This window comes from Lathyrus oleraceus, chromosome 2 (genome assembly GCF_024323335.1).
Source record: "Lathyrus oleraceus cultivar Zhongwan6 chromosome 2, CAAS_Psat_ZW6_1.0, whole genome shotgun sequence".
NCBI lineage: Eukaryota > Viridiplantae > Streptophyta > Magnoliopsida > Fabales > Fabaceae > Lathyrus > Lathyrus oleraceus.
In genome coordinates this window covers 232540543-232565282 of record NC_066580.1, presented here as the reverse complement: position 1 = coordinate 232565282, position 24740 = coordinate 232540543, and positions in this window count along the sequence as shown.

The following is a 24740-nucleotide window of genomic DNA, read 5'->3' as shown; positions in this document are numbered from 1 at the left end:
TCTGGCCATTTCTTGAAGGATCATATTCTTCCTTTCTACAACTCCATTTTATTGTGGAGTTCTAGGACAAGAGAAATCATGGGATATCCCATTAGAATCAAACAGTTCTTCAAAAAAAATATTTTCAAATTCCCCACCATGATCACTTCTGACTCTAATGATTTTAGAGTTAAATTCATTTTGCACTTTTGAGTAGAAACTAGTAAACACATAGTGTGACTCATTCTTGTGATTGAGGAACCTTACCCATGTCCAACGACTACAATCATCAACAATGACCAGTCCATACTTCTTACCATTGACTGAGGCTGTTTTAACAGGTCCAAACAGATCAATGTGAAGAAGTTCCAGAGGTTTAGAGGTAGAAACAACATTTTTATTTTTGAAAGTCATTTTAGAAAATTTTCCCCTATGACATGCTTCACAAAGAGCATCTGAAGAAAACTTCAGCTTAGGTAGGCCTCTAACTAGCTCAACTTTATTTATCTGAGAAATCCTCCTCATAATAATGTGGCCCAATTTGTGCCATGCCCATTGCTCTTCGTTTACAGACATTAAACATTTTACATTTTGATCTTTTAAATCTGAAAGTTTAATTTTGTAAATGTTGTTCTTCCTCTTATCAGTGAAAAAAATTGTGCCATTGTTCTGATTAATAGCCTTGCACATTTTTTAATTGAATATTATATCATAACCGTTATCACTTAATTGACTTATGAATAACAAGTTATGCATTAATCCTTCTATGTAAAGGACATCAGAAATAGAGGGAAGAGATCCATTACCAACCGTTCCAGATCCTCTGATTCTTCCTTTCTGGTTTCCTCCAAATCCTACAAAGCCAACACCTTTAAGTTCCAGGCTTTGGAACATATGCTTTCTTCTCGTCATGTGTCGCGAGAATCCAGAGTCCAGGTACCATGATTGGTGTTTTAACTCAGCTGCACAGGATATCTTCAACATATACTATTTTATCTTTTGGTACCCAGAATATTTTGGGTCCTTTGCGATTTGTTCTCCTAGAGTTTATGGAAACTTTGGGTTTTCTAGCATTGTTAAAACTTTGTGTCTGTGCATGTGTGTAATGATATGAAAAAGGAGATTTTGGCTTATCCTTTGCAGAAGGTATTTGTTCATCTTCATTAGAGTCATATCCAATTCCTCTTTTCTTATTGTGACTAACACCATAAATCATAGAAGCCATTTTGCTTCTTTCAAGCCCATTTTTCAGAAATTTCTAAAACGCCTTTTCATATTTGTATATGATGGTGTCAGAAGTCGGTGGAGCTTTGGATAGAGTTTCTTCAAGTTTTAAACATTTTTTAGTTGAAAATTCATTTTCTTTTCTAAAACAAAAATGTTTCCTTTTAGTTCAGAAACTTCTATCTCAAGCTTATCACATTCTTCAACAGTTTCTTCATGGACCCTTTTTAGGACCTTGAATTTCTGTTGAAGCTTCTGGTAAGAGCTTAGAGATTATGATAAGCAAGCTTCTAGATCAGAGTGAGAGAGATCATAAAATACCTCTTCAGAGTCATATTCCTTTTCAGATGTACTTCCAGATGTGGTAGCCATGAATGCGTCATTTGCCTGTTCTAGTTCTGAGTCTAATTCTGAGACATCAGATTCAGAGTCATCCCAGGTAGCCACGAGTCCCTTATTAGTTTTGAAGGAGTTCTTCTTTAGTCCTTCTTTTCTGGAACTATCTTTCTTGAGCTTGGGACATTCGTTTTTGTAGTGTCATGGTTCTTTACATTCATAGCAAGTTACCTCTTTGCTTGATCTTCTTCTGGAAGTAGATTCTGAATGATCTCCCTTTTGTCTGGGTCTCCTGAAGTTGTTATTCCTTTTTCTCCAGAGTTGTTGGACTCTTCTGGATAAAAGAGACAACACTTCTTCGTCATCAGAGTCGTCTTTTTCAGAATCATCATCTTCTTCTTCATCTTGAAAAGCTCTATTTCTTTCTAGCTTGCATCTTTCTGGTCTGGACTTCAGAGCCAATGATTTGCTTTTATTTTAAGGTTCATCTTCCTCTAACTCTATCTCATGACTCCCGAGAGAGCTGATGAGTTCTTCAAGGCTTATATTGTTTAGATCCATTGATAGCTTTAAGGCAGTGACCATCGGTCTCCACTTCTTTGGCAGACTCCTGATAATCTTTTTGACATGATCTGTAGTTGTGTAACCTTTGTCCAGAACCTTGAGTCCTGCAATTAATGTTTGAAATCTAGAAAACATTACCTCTACAACTTCATCGTCCTCCATTCTGAAGGCTTCATATTTTTGGATTAAGGCCAGAGCCTTAGTCTCTTTGACTTGATTGTTGCCTTCGTGAGTCATCTTTAGGGAGACAAATATTTCTTTAGATGTTTCCCTGTTGGTGATCTTTTCATATTCATTACAGGATATAGCGTTCAGCAGAACCGTTTTGGCCTTATGATGATTTTTGAAGTCTCGCTTCTGATCATCACTCATTTTGTTCCTAGCAATGACAACTCCAGGAGCAGATACAGGTGGTTCATAACCATTTGTAACCATGTCCCATAAGTCAGCGACATAGCCTAAGAAGAAGCTTTCGATTCTATCCTTCCAATAATGAAATCTCTCTCCATCGAAGATTGTAGGTTTGGCGTTGTAGCTATCTCTTTCATCGGTGGTAGTCATGATGTTTTTCTCACACCGGATCTCTCTACACTGTTAAGTGTTTGATTTGAAAATCAATAACAGAGCTGAAGCTCTGATACCAATTGAAGGTAGAGAAAAACAAGAAAGGGGGGTTTGAATTGTTTTCACAAACAATAAAAACTTTTGGAGTTTCTATACACATAACTTAAAGACAAACAACACAGAAGTTATCCTGGTTCGCTTGGAATTCAAAGTTACTCTAGTCCACCCTACCAAGGTGATTTCTCCTTCAAAAAGGACTTAATCCAATAATCTTGAAAGATTACAACAACGTCTAGGAGTACAAAGATCTCTTAACCCTCTCAAATCTACAGACTTCACAAGTCACTTGAGGAAATATTACAACAAATATTATAAAAGTACAAGAAGGTGTTTAATGCTTCTAGGTAAGCAAAATGAACACAGTAAGAACAATTGAATCTCACACTAATGAGCAAAAACTCGTGTGAAAAAGTGAAGCAAGAATTAGTGAGTATTTGAATTTTGATGAGTAGAATTCTTGTTGAATAATTTCGTGTCTTGGTATGATGATGGTTGGACCTTTTTATAGTGCTTGAAGATGATACCGTTGGACGGGGCATTGATGTTGATCTCTTGCCAATGATGGGACTTAATTGTCGTTAAGTTTTTTTGTCCTTTCAATAGAAGTTTAGGAGAGTATTTAATTTTCTCCATATATAGATTTATACCATTGTGGAATACTTCGTTGTTAAGTCTTGATCTGATATGATAAGTGAGAATTAGAGTGCGCGGAGTTTAGATACTTCACTCTGATCTTGAATTCTTCAGATAGTTACCTGATGTTTTCATTAGAAGCTCTTGATTAATATTTGACTTTATGTTCCTCAGATGTAGTGAGCCGTAGAGACTTCAGATGAGATATCTTTCAGATTCAGAAGTTCAGAGCCTTGAGTCATCAGAGCGACACTTTTAGCTTTTAGTTCAGCTGTTCTGGACTTGCTTGACGCTTAGACTTTGTTTCTTCAGATGCATTAATTGTTAGAGCCCTGCACACTTAGAGAATTATGTCAGGGTACTAAAATGTTTCATCCTTTCTTATCATCAAAACTTAGGGATAAATTGCAGAACCAAAATCTTGTTCTAATAGGTCTGATGGAGATTCTATTCTGAATGTAACATGTTGTATTCACAACTTATGTTCAGAAGTACTTAGCCACATTAGTCTCATTGATCATGGTTCTGGCCATTTCTCAGAGAGTCTTATTCTTCCTTTCTACAACTCTGCTTTATTGTGGAGTTCTAGGACAATAGAAATCACGGGATATTCCATTAGAGTTAAAAAGTTCTTCAAAAATTTTGTTTTCAAATTTTCCACCATGATCACTTTTGACTTTGATAATCTTAGATTCATATTCATTTTGAACTTTTGAACAGAAACTGGTGAACGCAGAATGTGACTCACTCTTGTGCCTTAAGAATTTCACCCATGTCCAACGACTGTAGTCATCAACAACGAGAAGTCCATACTTCTTACCATTGACTGACACTGTCTTAACAGGTCCAAAGAGATCAATGTGTAGAAGTTCTAGAGGTCTGAAGATGGAAATAACATTTTTAGTTTTGAAGGTGGTTTTAGAAAATTTTCCTTTCTGAAATGCTTCACAAAGAGCATCTGAGGAAAACTTCAGCTTAGTCAGGCCTCTGACTAACTCAAATTTATTTAGCTGAGAAATCCTCCTCAAGCTAATGTGACCCAAGCGTCTATGCTACATCCATTTCTCTTTATTAACAGACATCAAGCATTTCACGTTTTGGTTTTTCAAATATGAAAGTTTTATTTTATAAATGTTGTTCGTCCTCTTTCCAGTGAAAAGGACTGTGCCATTTTTCTGATTGACAGCCTTACACGTTTTTTGATTAAAAATAATATCATAACCGTTATCACTTAATTAACTTATGGATAACAAATTATGCATTAATCCCTCAATATAAAGCACATCAGAAATAGTGGGAAGAGATCCATTACCAACTGTTCCAGATCCTCTGATTCTTCCTTTCTGATTTCCTCCAAAGCCTACGAAACCAGCGTCTTTAAGTTCCAGGTCTTGGAACATATGCTTTCTTCCCGTCATGTGTCGTGAGCATCTAGAGTCTAGGTACTATGATTGGTGTTTTAACTCTGCTGCATAGGATATCTCTTCAAAGTCAAACTCAGTTTCAGATGAACTTTAAGAGGTAGTGGTCGTGAATGCTACATTTTCTTGCTCCTCTTTAGAATCAGATTCTGGAGCTTCAAATTCAGAATCGTCCCATGTTGTCGTGAGCCCTTTCTTCTTTGCTTTGAATGAGTTATTCTTGAAGTTTTCTTTTATGGAGCTACCCTTCTTTAGCTTTGGACAGTCATTTCTATAGTGTACATCCTCTTTGCATTCATAACATGTTACTTCCTTGTTGGGTCTGCCTCTGGAGGTTGAATCTGGACGATCTCCCTTCTGTCAGGGCCTTCTGAAGTTGTTTTATCTTTTTCTCCAGAGCTGTTTGATTCTTCTGGAAATAAGAGATAATTCTTCTTCATCATTAGAATCTTCATTCTCAGAGTCATCAACTTCTTCCTCTTCAACTTGAAAGGCTTTGTTCCTTTCTGGCTTTCTTCTTTCTGATCCAAACTTTAGAGTAACAAATTTTCTCTTCTCTTGAGGTTCATCTTCTTCTAGATCTATTTCATGACTTCTGATAAAGATGATAATTTCTTCAAGACTTATGTTGTTCAGATCCTTGGATAACTTCAGAGCAGTAACCATAGGTCTCCACTTCTCTGGTAGACTTCTGATTATCTTCTTGACGTGATCTATTGTAGTATATCCTTTGTTCAGAACCTTGAGTCCTGCAACCAAGGTTTGGAACCTTGAGAACATCACTTCAATAACTTCATCATCTTCCATCCGGAAGGCTTCATACTACTGGATTAAGGTCAGATCCTTAGTCTCTTTAACTTGGTTGTTGCCTTCGTGCTTTATTTTCAAGAAGTCAAAAATACCTTTGGTTGTTCCCTTATTGGTTATCTTCTCGTACTCGTTATAGGAAATAATGTTTAATATAATGGTTCTGGCTTTGTCGTGATTCTTGAAATCACGCTTCTGATCTTCGCTCATTCTGCTTCTTGGAATAGGAATACCAATTGTAGAGATGGGTATCTCATAACCATTTGTAACCATATCCCTGAGATCAGCATCGTGGCCTAGGAAGAAACTCTCAATTTTGTCCTTCCAGTAGTCAAATTTTTCTCCATAAAAAACTAGAGCTTTTGTGTTGTAGTTATCTCTTTCATTTGTGTTGGCCATGAAGTTTTTCTCACCCTGGGTCTCTCTACACAGTTAAGTGTTTAATTCAGAAATCAATAACAGAGCCAGAGCTCTGATACCAATTGAAGGTAGAGAAAAACAAGAAAGGGGGGTTTGAATTGTTTTCACACGAATTAAAAGATTTTTGCAACAACAGAAACACATAGTTAATAATAACAACACAATGATTTATCCTGGTTCCCTTGAAATTCAAAGCTACTCCAGTCCACCTGGCCAAGGTGATTTCGCCTTCAACAAGGACTTAATCCACCAATCTCAATAGATTACAAAGTTCGTATAAGGGTTCAACAACCTCTTACCCCTCTCAAGTCTACATACCTAAACAAGTCACTTGAGGAATCGAAAGCAATTACAAGAATTACAAAGTGTTTCGCTAGATGCTTCTAGATAATAAGTATAGTACAACTTAAGAACATTGAAAGATAACCATACAATATTAAGCAACAACTCTTGTATAGAAATTTATTCTTACATCAATAATGGTGAAGAAATAATATTGTATGCTGTGATTTGTTCTTTGTAAGAGTGGTGAGAAAGTTGTATGACTATGTTGTCTATCAAAGTTTTTTTTAGCAAGTTGTGAAAAGGCCCTTATATAACACTTAAGATAATATCGTTGGGGGAAAATTAATAAAGATTTTGTGCCAGCTGTGGGAGTTAAATGTAGTAAATTCCTTGTCCTCTCCATAGCAGACTAGGAGCATAATCAAATGTTTCCTTAAAAAGGATGTACTATAATTTGAATGCTTCCAGCTTAAGTTTCTGACTAGGTGACATCTGATGGCGTGTTTTTGAGCATGTGTCAGAGTGAGGTGAGCATGATCATAGTCTTCAGAGTTAGAGTCTTCAGATATCTCTTGCAGAGTCTTCAAATTGAGTTCTTAGAATTAGATCATCATAGCTTGGACTTCAGAGTCAGATTCTTCAGGTGGTGCTCCTCATATGCATTCTGTTCAGAGTCAGATGTGATTTCTCTGTGCTAGGTCAGTGCTTCTGGACTAATTCAGATGCCAAATATTCGTTTCTTAATAGTCAGAAGGTGACATATCAAAGTCATTTTAACTTAGAATCCTTCACACTTAAGAACACTGTTAGGGTACCAAATTGTTTCATTATTTGTTATCATCAAAACTTAGAGATATATTGCAGAATCAAAATCTTATTCTAGCAAGTATGTATACAGGCAAAGATTCATCTATATGTCAAATGATCCAAGTTTGGTTGATATAGAAGCAACCTATCTATGCCTCAAAGTATCATTAATGATCCATTGATTATTCATTGATGGATTTGAAGCATAGAAGGTTCAAACATCCCTAATCATACCATAATCATGAATTAATAGACTTCATTAGCTACCAATGTTCAAGACCTCATAAGTCCATCAAAAATTGCTCAAATGAAATGAAATAAAACATAATAAAATAGAAAAGGAAAAAATAATTAGGGTTTATGTTGGGAATATTTCAAGTAAAATAAAAATAAGTGGTAAAAAAATCAAGTGAAAAAGGAAATAAATGAGGTTAAAAATAATAAAAGAAAGAAAAAAAAAGAAAAAAAAATGGACAAAGGTGTCGCTGGGGGTTGAACCCCTGACTTTAGGGTCATGGGAACAACTCTCACCCATTTTCCCAAGAGCCTTGTGATAACTTAGAAGCACTTCCAATGAATAAATAATAAAATAAAAGGAAAAAGGAAAAAGTGCGCGCAAGCTGGCCAATGAAGACATGCCAACAGACAGATTCAAATTCAAAAACACGCGTAGGCTAGATCTTCTTCCATGAGACACCCCAAAAACAAATCTAAAAAACACGAGTTTTTCAGTTGATTCAAGTATGGAATCAACACCTAAACTTAAACCTCCATACTCATGAGCCATTGATTGGCTCTGAGTATGGAGTATTTCCAGAAATTCAGAAGAACAAACTTGACCTAAAATAAAAATTAAATGAAGAGTAATGGAAAATCAACACTCAAATTACAGGGTTAATATTCAGTGGATGATTTTGAGTTGATTGGTAACTTATTTGAGTAAAGGGTGTGAGTGTATCTACCTGATCGGAATCTATTTCAGATGTGAACTCCGATGAGTTGGTGCAGCTCAGGTGAGGTGTTCGGAAGGTGAGTTAAGGTTTGGAAAATATTTAGTGATACTTATGGAAGGATTCTGGGTGGTTATTTTGATTTGAAAAGCTTCTAAAATCATAAATGGAATCTTTGTTTTTAAAGGTGACATTCGATTTTACAACAAGGTGATGGGGTGGTTTGGAGGGAGAAAAAAGAGGTGGTTTGCTCAGAAAACACATGTGGTCCGAAGCATGCATGCAAATGGATTTTAGGGAACATGAAATGGGATGTTATTACCTGGTTTGATTCACCGACTAACTGGTTTTGGTCCTTAGCACCAAACAAGAACAACCAAGGGCATTGGAGTCGCCTGCTATGCATTTGGATTTTAGCCAATTTGGGAAAAATCTGAAAAATGAACATGGATCGGGTTTCATGGTTTGTGACCTATCTACACCAAAATTGACTTCTATTTGGGACTTGGTATATTTCATAACATGTTATAATTTAAAAAGAATCAGATTGGGTAGGTTCAGGGACTTAGAGAATCAAAATGCCAAAATGGACTGGTTGTGGTCTGGCCTATGCATCATGACAATTTCCAATTTTTGAACTAGGGCCAAATGAAATTGGATCATTCATTTTGCATGAAATTTGTGTCAAATGTTCCTTGCTATGTCCTTGATCAAATTCAAAAAGAACCAGGTCAAAAGGAGTTGTGGTTTGGAAATGGCAATGCGGTAAAGTTGTGGCATTTGTCATATTTCTAGGGCATGCTAGGAACACTGGACCAACTTGGATTAGGTCTTGGACCTTGAAAAAAAGTTGAAGAGGGATTCAATGAGGACATTTGGCACAAGGAATATCTTGAAAATCTTGCAAGGTGAAAAAGTTATGGGCTTTGGACCAAATCATAGGCCACTTTGTGATTTCTTCTCTTTTAAGGCACAATGGTGGATCTTTGGACCTCATGGGATCATATAATGATGGAAAGTGAGGATTGGAGCTTAGTAAGATTATTTTAGGTCATGACCAATGGTGGATTCAATGCCTTAAAAGTTTAAAAACCATGAGAAAACCAATGACTTATAACATGAATGAAGTGGGTGTTTGATTGATGAATTGTGGTTGAAATTGACTTGAATTGATGGTAAATGAATGATAGTATGATAGGATGATCAAATGAAGCAAGTCTATGAACCAAAAGATGCATAAACTAGTGTTTCTTGAATCACAAGTTTCATCAAGAACCATGGCCAGACAAATTAGGGTTTTGAAATGTAAAGGATGTATTAAGATGATTCAAAAGGGTTGGGGTATGAACAAATTTGGATATTAGGGGTCCTCCATGGCATGATCAAGGCACAAAGTGAACCATGACTTATACAAGCCAAAGAGGATCAAGAACTAGGGTTGAGGTCCTTGGGTGACCAGGTGAATATTTGTGTGTCTTCAATGGGAACTCACTATCGAATTCGGTTTTGGAGAGTGAGTGAGATGTCTTGAATGAACCTTCTAGCTGGTGGGATGCTTGAGGATGAAGATTAGGGTTGAGGTGGCTTGGGCACACCTCAACATGATCAGAGGGTTTTGAAGCTTCAATGAATGAACCCCATGCCTTGAGTTTTATGGATCAATGTGGTTGATTAGGTATACACGTGTGATGTATTCTTCTGAGTTAAGGTTATAAAGGGTGATATGTAGGTAGGGTAATTTTATTGGTATGATAGCTTCCCCCATTTAATCTTCTCGGACCTGAATGTATGGATAGCAACGACTTCCAATGCGTTCAAGATGGGAGAGGATTAAATATCAAAGGAGTATCCGGAATTTTCCCTACCGGGAACGATAGCGATATAGGTTTATTTTCTAGGGGAATAAATATGATATTTTTGCATGAAATGTGATGAATGCGATATTGTGCAACATAAGTATCTCTTCAAGGAGGAAAGTTTGGATAATAATATTCTGAGAAGAAAGGTATGGGAAGAAACTCTGTTGGGGATAAGAACCATGTAAAAAGGAGATGACTGCCCCTAGCAACGACTAGGGAGGAAATAATGTAGTGATGATTCCTAGCAATGACTGAAATGCATGCCTTTGACGGGGAGATATAGATTCAACAACGGCTGGAGTATCTGACATCTATAGGGGATCAACCAAGTAAGTTCAATAACGATTCTTAGTAACGACTAGAATACCAGACTCAGTGGGGATAATCCTTGGGTTAAGTGATGATTCATAGCAACAACTAGAATACCTGACTCAGCTAGAGAGAGTGACGAGGTACAACAATAATTCTTAGCAACGGCTAGAATACCCATCTTTGTGGGGAAAAAGGAAATTCAGCGACGATTCCTAGCAATTGATGGAATACCTGACTTTAGTTGGGGATGAAACCAAATGGTTCAGTGACGATTCTTAGCAACAACTAGAATACCTGACTAAGCTTGGGGACAAATGAAAATTCAGTGATGATTCTTAGCAATGGCTAGATTACCTGACACATGTTGGGGAAAGAATAAAATCAACGACGATTCTTAGTGACGACAAGAATACCTGACTCTATAGGGAGAGAAGAATTTCAGCAACGATTCTTAGCAACGTATAGAATACCTGATTCTGCAGGGGAGAGAAGAAGTCCAACGATAGCTAGAATACCTGACTTTTCTAGGGAGTGATTTTAAGAATTAACGTCCACTCTATTGGGCAAAATCCCTAACAATCATTGGGAAGTTCCAAAATCTGATCAAGACAAATCCTAGTAACAACTGGGACGTTGGAAGTTTGACGAATTATTCTCAAGAAAGAGCGGGGGAAGAAAATTTGAAGAGGATACTTATGATGCAATGCTATGTATGTGATATGCCGATATATATTCAGGATGCTGGGGATTATGCAAATGCAAGGCTCATGTATTGTGCCAAGTACGATTGGGCTTTCTGTGGGATAATTTTTTAAGAATGCCAATGATGATTGGGTTTGGATTTTGGTTAGGGAAATGTAACTGACTTCCTGACACCGGAATCTAGACCTTCTGATGTCCATGTTGCGTTTGGCGCAATAATTAGGGATCCTCCTGCTGAGGATATTTCTTGATTGGGCCAAGTCTGATTGACTTGTATGGCATTGTGGTGCTTGGACATACGGTTACCTTTAGAAACTTTTGAATGGTAAGTAACTCCGATGTTTTCCCTTAAGAGTATTTTTTTAGTAAAAGTTTATTTTACCCAAAATTTTAAATGCAATGTTAATTAAGGAAAGTCACAATTCACAAACAAAGCAGGAAAAGTAAAAGTATTGAGCAAGTATAATGGAATAAATTTTATTAATAAAATGATCCCAAAATGGGTATTATGTGCAACGAACAATTCCTAAAAGAGGTGATTGCAAAAAGAATTTGAAAAAAAATATAATGGCGATGGGAATATCTTGGATTTCCACCAAGTTTCAATTTTGCTATGGTCCTTATATCTTTGAAGGTCCTCGGATCTTTCTTTGGGAGAAGGTGATTGGACTGACTCGCTAAGGAATGTTGGAAGATTCTTCGCAAGATACAACCTCTCGCTTTCATAAATCCCTAATTTTTGCCTAGACCACCCTTTCGGGTTTTCAGTCTACCAGGATACCCATTTTTGCATAAGTCTTCCTTTTGGGTTTTCAACTTATCGGGCTTTCTCTTCTTTTTTTAGGCGTATTATTTTTTTATTTCATCTGCGTTTATAGGGGATGGAAGATCTTCACCATCCATAGTTGAAAATATCAAGGCTCCTCTAGATAAGACCTTTCTCACAACATACGGGCCTTCCTAGTTCGACATCGATTTTCCCCTAAGGTTGGTGTGAATTGGAAGAATCTTTCTCAACACGAGGTCTCCGGTCTTTAGGTTGCTAGGAAAAACATTTTTGTCATGTGCTCTCTTGATACGTGGTTGGTATAGTTGGCTGTGACAGATGGCTGTTAAACACTTCTCATCAATCAGGTTTAACTAGTCAAATCTGACTTGTACCCATTCAACCTCGTCAAGCTTGACATTGGTCAAAATCCTTAAGGAATCTTTACTTCAACTAAAAGAACCGCATACATGCCGTATATGAGAGAGAATGGGGTTACCCCAGTGGAGGTACATACAGATGTACAATATCCATGCAACATGAACGAGAGAATCTCATGCCAATATTTATAGGTCTCCATCATCTTTTGTACGATTTTTTTAATATTCTTGTTGGCCGCCTCAACAGCTCCATTCATCTTGGGCCGATATGGCGATGAGTTATTGTGTTCGATCTTGAAGCTCTCACATAACTCCTTCATCATTTTATTATTGAGGTTATATCCAGTGTCAGTAATGATCTTGTTGGGGACCCCATGACGGAAAATGATTTCTTTTCTTATAAAGTGAGCCACCATTTGTCTTGTAATATTTGCTTACGAGACTTCTTCCACCCATTTAGTGAAATAGTCTATTGCTACCAAGATGAAGAGGTGCTTGTTCGAGGAAGTTGGTTCAATACGTCCGATCATGTCAATTCCCCATATGGCAAAAGGCTAAGGTGACATTAGGATATTAAGTGGTACTGGTGGTACATGGATCTTGTCAGCATAGATTTGGCATTTGTGGCATGTTTGGACGTGGAGATAATAGTAAACCTCCATGGTCATCCAATAGTAGCCGACCCTCAATATTTTCTTCACCATCGTATGTCCACTGACATGTGTCCCAAAGGAACCTTCATGGATTTCCATTATAATCTAGTTTGCTTTACTTTTGTCTACACATTTGAGCAAGACCGAATCATAATTCCTCTTGTACAATACCCCTCCGCTTAATAAGAACCTGGATGATAGTTTCCTAAGACACTTCTTGTCGGTAATGGGTGCATTCTCAGGATACTCTTGGCTTTCTAGGAATTTCAGGATGTCGTAGAACCAAGGATGTCCATCAACTTCATCTTCGGCTGCCAAGCAGTAAGCTGGCTCGTCCAAGTAGTTGAGATGGAAAGTTGGTGCTTCATTTTTCCATTTGACCTTAAACATGGATGAACGTGTAGCTAAGGCATCAACCAACTGATTTTCCTCTCGAGGAATGTGATGAAAGGTAATCTCATCGAAGTACGGGACCAACTTTAGGACATACTCCTTGTAGGGGATCATCTCATGATCTCGAGCTTCCCATTCTATTTTGACGTGGCTGATGACCAAGGTTGGGTCTCCATTAACCTCAAAATTTTGATCCTAAGATCAATGGCAGTTGTCATACGGTGAACTGACTTGGGGTATTTTGCTTTTTATCGCAATGTCGCGGATAGCAAGAGTCGCCACCGACTTTTCTTTTATCCAATAAGGAAAGGTGGAAAAGAACAGGAAAGACCTCAATAGATTTTGGGTTCGGGAGGTACATTATACAAAGGGAAGGTATTAGCACCCTTTGTATCCATGGTTATCCATGGGCTCTTAATTGCTGGATCACTTATATTTTTGTCTGAAAAGTGTTGGTGAATTGTTTAAAAATGTTTCGAAAAGAGAGTTTAACTTTGTAATGATTCTCGTATGAATGTATACAAAGTATTTATCTCGTTTGATTTTGAAAAACAGTTCAGAAAAATATAACTTGGTAATGATTCTAGTATGAATGTATACCAAGTGGTGATTTTCTAGGACTTGCAAAGTGTGAGGGGTGGAAAATGTTTTAGGTTATGATCCAGTAATTGAGAGTTATACCTTCCTAAGGTCGTTATGGGCATTTCCTATCCTTATGAGGGTAAAACTGTCCTTACTATTGAGAAGTAAGTAGTTTTATCCTTTGGATGTAAAAGGGTCATTGTAGGGTCATCGATAGGTCATTGAAGGCAACAGTTGTAAGGATACCTTAGCATTCGAAGGGACGATCATCATTTAACCGTAGCTACACCGAAGGGTCATCGAGGGACAAAATCGTATTTTCGAAGGCAACATCTGAGGGACCATGATTTATTTTATGATGATTTAACTGAAGGGTCTTTGCTAAGTGTATCCCTACATTCGCGGGACACGACCGTTATACCGTAATACCGTAGGGCAGCAAAGAGAGGTCCAAGATCCCATATTTAAAGGCCGTATTTTACAATCAATTAGGCAATTAGGATGAATCTCCACATTAAAATCAATACATTAAAATCAATACATTAAAATCAGCTAAGTAATTGAGGGTGGATCTCCACATTAAAATTAATACATTAAAATTAATTAGGTAATTTAGGGTGAAACTCCACAAAGGGCATCCCACAAATAAAGTGGAATACCTATCTAGCTAGCTTTCCCGGCGATGTGTGAACCTTTGCAAAACTCAGCAAACATGTCAGAATACCAAATCAGGGTGCAATCGAGAATTACACCACAAAAGAAACCAGAACAGCAGTAGGGTCAGATAAACAATGCATGGCTATGATAAAAACATGACAGGTGGGCAAAAGTCAGAACAGAAAAGTCGGCTGCTGACGCGTTCGCTCCTGCTTCGCCTAGCGAAGTCTTAGCGAACACTCGTTGCATGCTCGCTTAGCGATGTGCTAGCGAGCGGCTGCGGATTCCGGTTTTAATAACGATATAATGGCAGCAAGCTTCACACCTTATAGCATTCATTACAAAGATTATGTGGTTAGACATTCAGATGTTCATGCATACTTAAATTCATATGTAAAACTTAAGATAGTTTCATAAATTCAATCATGATACCATGTGCAAATTAAGAACATAAGATAGTAATAGCAATGCCAACCTGTTTGTAATCGAATTGTAACCTTGAATTGGCCGATCGGATCGAATTGAGCGGAAGTGACCTTGCTGCCGCCGGCTTTTCCTTCAGGGTTTCCTTTAGGGTTACTCGGAATTCTCAGGGTTAGCCTCCAGGGTTTTCCGTCTGTGAGCGCTAGGGTTTGCTTGCTAGGGTTCTCCTTTCGTCCTTTTTCGTCCTCTCTTTTTCTGACTGGAGTTGTGGTATTTATAATGCCTTTTTTTCATGACCGAATGGGCTCAGAGTGAAGCCCAGAATTTTCTGTTATCTGCCAGCTTCGCTAGGCGAGCGTGTAGCGAACGTTCGCTAGGCGACCGTGCAGCGAACGTTCGCTAGGAGAAGGATTTGCTCGCCTAGCGAGCAGGCCAGTTTGGGCCATTTTCTGGATTGGGCCACTCGTGAGCTGGGCCTTTGTTCCTTTAAGATCAGTGTCATAAAAATGAGTCGGAGTGCCCTGAAAAATGTCTTGAAAAATTAATGGGCAAATTTTGGGGTATGACAGCTGCCCCTGTTCAATATTCTTGAACCGAGAGAGTCAGAATGGTATGTACGCCATTCGTGGTTTGGAGGTGGAAGATTATTGAACACTTAGGATGCCCCAAAAATTTGCACTTGTCAATTAGTTAGTCTTGATGGAGATGGGTTTAAAGATGTCATCTAGGAAGTTTGATGATGAGAGCTTCAGAGTACGTCGTACAATAGAAGATATCTGAAGTCATGGGTGTCACTGTGTCATACGCTAGACCGTATAGTGAGTCATTCATTAGGTCGTCGACTTCACTGGGAGTTAGAATGGGTCATACGCCGCTGGGGATAACAGATCAGAATGGATCATACGCTAGATCGTATCTGAGTTGTAGAATGGGCCGTCTGTTAGGCTGTATCTGACGAAAAGTAGTCGTACGCTAGACTACACCTCGGGATGTACCGTACGCTAGGTAGTATCTGAGGAATGAAGATCCGAATGGGTCGTACGCTAGACCGTATTGTTGGAGGAGTAATATGTTATGCCGAATCAAAATGAGATAAGAATCCGAATGAGTCATACACTGCTGGGGATAAAGGATCAGAATGGATTGTACGCTAGATCGTATTTGAGTTGCGGAACGAGCCGTCCGTTAGGCTGTATCGTTACTGGGGGTGAAGGATCAGAATGGATCGTATGCTAGATCGTATCTGAGTTGTAGACTGAGCAGTCCGTTAGGCTGTACCTGATGATGAAGGGGGTAGTCATACGCCAGACTACACTTCAGAATGTACCGTACGCTAGGTAGCATTTGAGGCCTTGAAGGTCCAAATGGGTCGTATGCTAGACCGTATTGGAGTTGTTGAAGGTCGGAATGGATCGTACGTTAGATCGCATCTGAGTTGAAAGAGTCATATGTTGAGCTGAATCAGAATGAACCGTACGCTAGGCTATATCTGATAGTATTTGTATATGTTGTATTTGCAATAAATGTCTGGGATGGGCTTATAGATGCCATCGTTAGGAGGATGTCAGAATGAATGTTGACATGGAGTATATCTGAAAGATGTAGTTGAATCCTGAACGTAATTGATGAGGATGTCCGTCTGAATGGACCTTTGTTTTGACTGTATCAGGGGAATAATTACCCTGAAAAATAAAGTTAGCTTCATGCCATGTCATGATGCATGAGATGTTTTATGCTTTCGAAAATAACTGCGAACGATGTATGCATGCGTATGCTGTGAAATGATGTAATGAATGAATTATGCATCTGAAAAGTTCTTCCAGAGGACTCTACTGGGGAAAACAAATCTCAATCTTCTGGTTGGGAGATACTGGTATCGATGACCCTTTCTTAGCCGGGGATGCTTGATTTCTGTCTGATGGTAGAAATGTTCAACAGAAGCCTGGCTGGGGGTGGAAGAGATGACCCATTTGTCTAGTAATGCCACTCTCTTCTGGGAATGATTGGCTTTGCTGGGGGATAGGATTAACAACAGATTCATTGGAAAGCATGATTAGACCTTCTCCTCGATCCTGAAGTCTAGTAGTAATCGCTATTTCTATTTTATGCACGCATTTTTGGTAAACATCGATCATATCCAAATGCATATATTAATTCGAATTAAAACAATGGACGCTTATGCAAACAAAACAGAGAAAGTAAAGCAAAAGCATTTTTTTTGAAACTAAAATTATATTGATTTCGAAAGAGGGCCTATAAACAGGCAATTTGTGTACAAGGAGACAAAAATCCTAGTAAGAGGAAATTGTCAAGATAACAAAGAGAAAGCTATGCCGAAAACGTCCTATTGACTTTAATTCCCCTACTGCCATTATGTCTTCAAGCCTCTCATCTCCTGCTGTCGGATAGAAGTGATTAGCTTGTTCAGTCCTTTGAACTTGGATGAAGCTGTTTGAGAACGGGACATAGTCATACGCTTTGATCCCTAATTTTTGCCTGGACCGCCTTTTCAGGTTTTCAATCCACCAGGATACCCCTTTTTGCCCAAGCCGCCTTTTCAGGTTTTCGACTTGCCGGGTGCACATTTTTTTATGTTTATCCCTAATTTTTGCCCGAACCTTTTTGGTTTGCCGGGATGCCCTTACTTTTGCCTAGGTACGTCGACCTAGCAGGTCTCTTTTATGCGTAGTTTTTTTTGACTATGTCTGCGTTCACGGGATGCAGGAAGTCTTCGCCGTCCATTGTAGCTAGTATCATGGCTCCACCAGAGAATACCTTCTTAACTACAAACGGCCCTTCGTACGTGGGAATCCATTTGCCTCTGGGATCACCCTGTGGTAGAATGATACGCTTTATTACCAAATCGCCAATTCGATATACCTGTCTCTTGACTCTTTTGTTAAATGCCTGGGTCATGCGCTTCTGATATATCTGTCCATGACACACAGCCGCAAGTCTCTTCTCATCGATCAAGTTTATCTGGTCGAGTCGAGTCTGAATCCATTCATCTTCATCTAAGCCCTCCTCTTTTATGATTCTTAGAGAGGGAATCTGGACTTCCACTGGTAAAACGGCTTCCATTCCGTAGACTAAAGAGAAAGGAGTTGCTCCTGTCGAAGTGCGTACTGAAGTGCGATAACCGTGAAGAGCAAACGGTAACATCTCATGCCAGTCTTTGTACGTCACCGTCATCTTTTGTATGATCTTCTTGATATTCTTATTAGCAGCCTCCACGGCACCGTTCATCTTTGGCCGGTACGGAGAAGAGTTATGGTGTTTTATTTTGAACTGCGTGCAGAGTTCAGTAATCATCTTGTTGTTCAAATTAGTACCATTGTCAGTAATAATTCTTTCAGGGATGCCATATCGACAAATGAGATTATTCTTGATGAATCGTGCCACCACATTCTTGGTGACAGAAGCGAATGAGGTGGCCTCTACCCACTTTGTAAAGTAATCAATAGCAACAAGGATGAAACGATGCCCGTTAGAAGCAGTAGGTTTAATCTCTCCAATCATATCAATGCCCCACATTGCAAAGGGCCAAGGTGCTGTCAACACGTTCAATGGAGCAGGAGGCACATGTACTTTATCCGCATATATCTGGCACTTGTGACAGGTTCGGGAGTGATGATGGCAATCAGCTTCCATGGTAGACCAATAATACCCTGATCTCAGAATCTTCTTGGCCATCGTATGCCCACTAGAATGAGTCCCAAAAATACCATCATGCATGTCTTCCATAATCTTTTCTGCTTCCTTTTTATCCACACAGCGAAGCAAAGTCGAATCATGATTACGTTTGTATAATAATCCATTACTCAAAAAGAATTTAGCGGAGAACTTCCTCAGAAATTTTCTGTCATTGATAGATGCCTCTTCAGGGTATTCCTGAGTTTCCAAATATCTTTTTACTTCGTGGAACCAAGGTTTCTCCTCTACTCCATCAGCATTAAGTTCATAACAATACGCTGGTTCATCTAACCGTTCAATGGTGATCATGGGAGCTTCGCTGCCCCATCTGACTCTGAACATAGATGACATGGTAGCCAATGCGTCTGCCAACTGATTCTCTTCTCGTGGAATATGTTCGAATGTAATCTCTTCGAAGTATGGGATTAATGTTAACACCCGCTCTCGATAAGGGATGAGATTCGGATGTTTAGTGTCCCATTCTCCTTTGATCTGACTGACTACTAGGGCCGAGTCTCCATACACCCTCAAAAACTTGATTCTCAGGTCTATAGCAGCCTTAAGTCCCAAAATACATGCTTCATACTCAGCCATATTGTTGGTGCAATCAAAGCATAGTCTGGCAGTGAAGGGCGTATGGCAACCCCGGGGATATATAATTACAACACCAACACCGTTGCCTAATGCATTAGAAGATCCATCGAAAACCATAGTCCATCGGGATCCAAGTTCGAGTCTTTCATCCGGTCCATGTTCTTCCTGATCAGTAACAAGCATGACATCTTCATCCGGGAACTCAAAATTCATAAATTGGTAATCATTCACCGCTTGATGAGCCAAATGATCGGCTAGCACGCTTCCTTTGATTGCTTTCTGGGTAGTATACTGGATGTCATACTCTGTTAAAATCATCTGCCATCTTGCTATTTTTCCGGAGAGGGCAGGTTTCTCAAATATGTATTTGATAGGATCCATCTTAGAAATCAATAAAGTAGTATGATTCAACATGTATTGTCTTAGTCGGCGAGCAGCCCAGGCCAAAGCACAACAAGTTTTCTCGAGCAGTGAGTATCTTGTTTCACAGTCGGTAAACTTTTTGCTAAGGTAGTATATGGCATGCTCTTTTCGGCCAGACTCGTCATGTTGTCCCAACACACACGCCATTGAATTTTCTAACACGGTCAAATACATGATTAAAGGTCTTCCTTCAACTGGTGGCATCAGAATGGGAGGTTTTTGAAGATACTCCTTGATTTTGTCGAAAGCTTCTTGACATTCATCATTCCATCTCATCTCTTGATTTTTCCTCAGTAGTTTGAAGAGGGGTTTGCAGGTAGCAGTCAAGTGGGAGATAAATCGGGCAATATAATTCAAACGTCCCAAGAAACCTCTGACCTCTTTATCTGTACGGGGAACTGGCATTTCTTGAATAGCCCTCACCTTAGCCGGGTCAACCTCAATCCCTTTACCACTGACAATAAAGCCCAAGAGTTTGCCGGATCTTACTCCAAAGGTGCATTTGTTCGGGTTCAACCTCAACTTGTATTTCTTCAACCTCTCGAACAGTTTGTATAAATGATCGAGATGCTCTCCCTCAGTATGAGATCTGGCTATCATGTCATCCACATACACTTCTATTTCATGATGGATCATATCATGGAACAAAACCACCATAGCACGCTGGTACATTGCCCCTGCATTCTTTAAACCAAATGGCATTACTTTATAACAGAACGTTCCCCATTGCGTTACAAACGTAGTTTTCTCCATGTCCTAGGCGCCATCTTAATCTGGTTATAACCTGAGAATCCATCCATGAATGAGAATACCTTGTGTTGAGCGGTGTTATCTACCAGAACATCAATGTGCGGAAGTGGAAAGTCGTCTTTGGGACTCGCTTTATTCAAATCTCTGTAGTCTACACACATTCGCACCTTGCCATCCTTCTTCGGCACTGGTACCACATTAGCAACCCATTGAGGATAAGAAGTAACAGCCAGAAAACCTGCATCAAATTGTTTCATAACCTCGGCTTTGATTTTCTCAGACATTTCAGGACGCATGCGACGAACCTTTTGCTTAACAGGACGACAATCTTCCCTCGTTGGCAGCCGATGTACTACTATATCAGTATCCAGTCCTGGCATGTCGTCATAAGACCAAGCAAAAATCTCTACATAGTCATGTAACATCTGAATCAACCTTCTTTTGACACTGTTTTCCAAGCCTGCTCCTATTTTGACTTCTTTCTTGTCTACTTCGGTACCCAAATTTACAATCTCAACTGACTCCTCGTGCGGCTGTATAGTCCTCTCTTCCTGCAGTAACAGTCTGGCAAGTTCTCCAGGTACTTCACAATCTTCCACACTTCCATCCTCGGCTTGGTAGATCGGATTTTCAAAGTCATAATGAACAGTAGTAGAACTATTATCAACAGGATCCAGAGTGGGTATGGATCTGCAATTCGTTACGTGAGTGTGTGTAAGAAAACATAGCTTGTTTGGAAGATGACAGAAAAGACAAAGAGCGCAATATTTGAATGCAAAAAGTCCATTGATTTATTGAATATGAATATGCTTATGAAAATGACAAAACCCTTAACAAATTAGCTATTGTGCCCCGGGCATAGACACAACGCTTGGAGAAGTTCAATTGTAAAAAAACAAAAATTTGCAACACCAAAATAGACAATAACAATTACTCCTGACTAAAGGAAATCGGGATAGTGTCTTCAGCCTTCCAATTATTGAGTCCGTCGTCAATTGTTGGGAAAATCCAGCTATCCAGGTCGCAATCGCTGTCAGCGTCTTCTACAGCATTAATTTGACTCTTGGCTACCTTCTCAGAGCTAAACCCCAGGCCAAATTTGTCAGACTTGTACGGTACGTCGATCAGTTGACCCCAGCCAGTACAGCCACCATCTTCAACCACAACTTGAGCGTCCTTTAGGGAAATCATAGCAGGAGGAGTCCGAATAACCTTGGGCACACCGGAAGTTGGCTTAAGGGCAGGATTGGTCGGAGGAACTACTTCAAATGACTGACAAGGAGTCTCAATGAATTCACCATCCATCTCGACGTATCTGAAGGCATGCACACTACTGACAATGTACTCTTCTTCTCCACACACGGTGACAATTTTGCCCTCTGTGGGATACCTCAGCTTTTGATGGAGAGACGAAGCTACAGCACCTGACCCATGAATCCAAGGGCGTCCCAGTAAGCAGGAATAGGCAGGACGAATGTTCATTACATGGAAGGTAGTATTGAAGACTTGAGGTCCTATCTTTATAGGGAGGACTACTTCGCCATGGACAACACTCTTCGCACCATCGTAAGCACGTACCACAATGTCACTAGGTTTCAGTTCGATGCTTTTACAATCCAGCTTATCCAGCACAGCTGTTGGCAGCACAATCAAGGAAGAGCCATTATCGATCAACACATGAGACAAAGTGATTCCCCTACACTCCATGGAGGTATGCAGGGCTTTATTGTGATTCTTTCCCGCTGGTGTCAGGTCAGCATCGGAAAAGCCTAGGCCATTGTCAACAGCCAAGTGAGCAACATAATTTTCGAACTGATCGACAGATGTTTCCTGAGGCACATGAGCAGTCTTCAAGAATTTTATCAATGCATTGGCATGAGGTTCAGAAGATAATAGCAAGGATAACATCGAGATCTTAGACGGGGTATGCCCCAACTGTTCTACCACATCGAAATCACTCTTGCGGATGATTTTCAACACTTCTTCCATTTCCTGTTTGGCAACATCTTCGGGAGTAACTTCGACCGGTGTCTCTGACTGAGAAGGATTGACTGGTTCCTTTCCTCGACTTTCAAGGACAGGAGGTGAGATTTCTGGAGAGAAGATCCTTCCACTTCGAGTAATTTTACTAGTCCCAACGATGCCATTAGGATTAGTAGAATTGTCAATTTGCTTTACGCCATGGACGTAAACATCACCGCCATAATTCCACGGAATAGCTTTGCTTGAGGAATACGGGATCGGGCCAGGTGCAGTAATGATTAGGGGAGCTACCCTGGGCTCAACAGTAATCTTCACAGGCGCCCTAGTAGCGGTAATCTTCACTGGAACTTTGGACCTAGCAATCACAGATATTTCTTCAATAGGGTTTTCCGCCTTAGGAATCTTTTCGAAGAGAACTGTACGATCATCCATCAGCCGTTGAATACCATTCTTCAATTCCCAACAATCATCTGGTTGGAATATACAGAGATTGCAATCTTCAGCACAACCTGGAAATAAACCAGCTTGCAATAAATTCCTCTTTATGATCGGGAGAGGAGATGTTAAGTCCGCCACATTGGAAACGTGATCGTCGTCATCCACGGCATTAACCGTCTTGTCATGATTAGGCATAGGAGCAGTGATGACATTAGGGGTCTCCGGAGGCTCAAACTCAATTTCTCCAGCTTCGATCATATCCTGAATCTTATTCTTCAATGACCAGCAATCGTTTGTATCATGCCCGGGGCTATCGGAGTGATATGCACACCTGGCATTAGGGTTATAACGAGAAGAAGTAGTGTTGGAATTCGTAGGAGGATCTCTGAGGGTGATCAAATTTGCCTTTAGCATTCCCTGCAGTGCCTGTGCCAAGGTCATATTGATCCTGGTAAACTGCCTTCTTGGCCTGTCTTGTTTAGGCTGGAAGTTTTGAGATGGTGGTGGTGCAATCGTAACTGCTCCTATGTCATGGTCACGGTTTTTCTTGTTACGACCCTTTTGACCGTACACAGCATTTGATTCATTCCTCCCCTGATAGGACCTTTTGGTGCTTGCAGAGGCAGCCGCCTGTATCTTTCCACTTCGGATGCCGCTTTCAACACGTTCACCTGTCAATATAAGTTCAGTGAAACCTGATGAAGAACTTCCCAGTAGATGGCTGTAGAATGGGCCGGTCAGTGTGCCCATGAACATATCCACCAATTCTCTGTCAGTCATAGGGGGTTTGACTCTGCCAGCCAAATCTCTCCACTTTTCAGCATATTCTTTAAAGCTTTCTTTAGATCCCATAGTCATATTCTGCAGCTGTAGCCGGGTAGGCGCTAGTTCAGAGTTATACTGGTACTGTTTATAGAAAGCTGTTGCTAAATCAGTCCAGGTGCGGATGTCAGAGCTCTCGAGCTGATAATACCATTCCAACTGTGTGCCAGACAGGCTCTCTTGGAAGAAATGGATCCATAGCTTCCTGTCAGTGGTATGCGGCTGAATCTTTCTCACATAAGCTCTCAGATGCATCTGAGGATAGGACGCACCATCGTACTTAGTGAAAGTGGGGATTTTGAATTTGCGAGGAATGGTCACATCGGAGACCAGACCCAAACTTTCGAAATCCAGACCGGGCGCCTTCTGACCCTCCATAGCTAGCATACGTTCTTCCAGCAACTTGTACTTATCATCTCTTGGAGAGTACTGTTCATTTTCATAATCTTCATCGTCGTCCTCAGGGTTGAAGAGATCGACATTCTCCTCTTCTGAATCATTCTCTGTCTCCTCTTCTGGACCATTCGGGATCCCAAACTTGACTCCTGCGGCCTGTCCTTTACGCCTTCTTCCCGGGTTAATGAAACTCACAGCTTTCTTGTCTTTCTTCTTTTCGAGCAAAAGAGCTTTCAGTTCCTCCTGCCCCTTGGATAAGCTTAGCATCATCTCCTTGAATTGAGCATTCTGAGTCTGGAGATCTTTGACAGTTTGTTCGAGATCCATTTTTCTGTTTGGAGGAAAACCGTGAGAATATTGATCCCTTTAGAGTACCTGTTATGCAATGTTATGTCATGCTATGCGATGTATGAAATCTTTTCAATGTTTAAAGTCCTTGAAATGGTTAATACAATGCCATGATGTCATGATGTTATGATGTTATGATGTTATGATGTTATGATGTTATGTAAATAACAAGCACAAGCAAGTCACACAACCATCATTCCTAAGTTTTGAGGCTTGCATGGGTTCCATAGGTAAGTACCCTCCCCACTGAAGTTTGGTTGGTTCATCCTGTCCTAGAATAGTAACCGGGTTCTAGAAGGATCTCAAATCATTGACTTTCCTTTAAGTCCACTTCAGTGCAACACCAAGTGGTTGACCGAAGCTTCCCTAAAGTCCAATCTCAAAGAGTGTAGTATCGAGTCTCAACCAACCCCAGTCGGAACCGAAGTCAGTTATCTCACTACTTTCTAATGGCTAGGATGAGTCAATTAGGGTTCTAAAGGTCTGGTTAATGCTTTGATGACACCACGCGGAAGC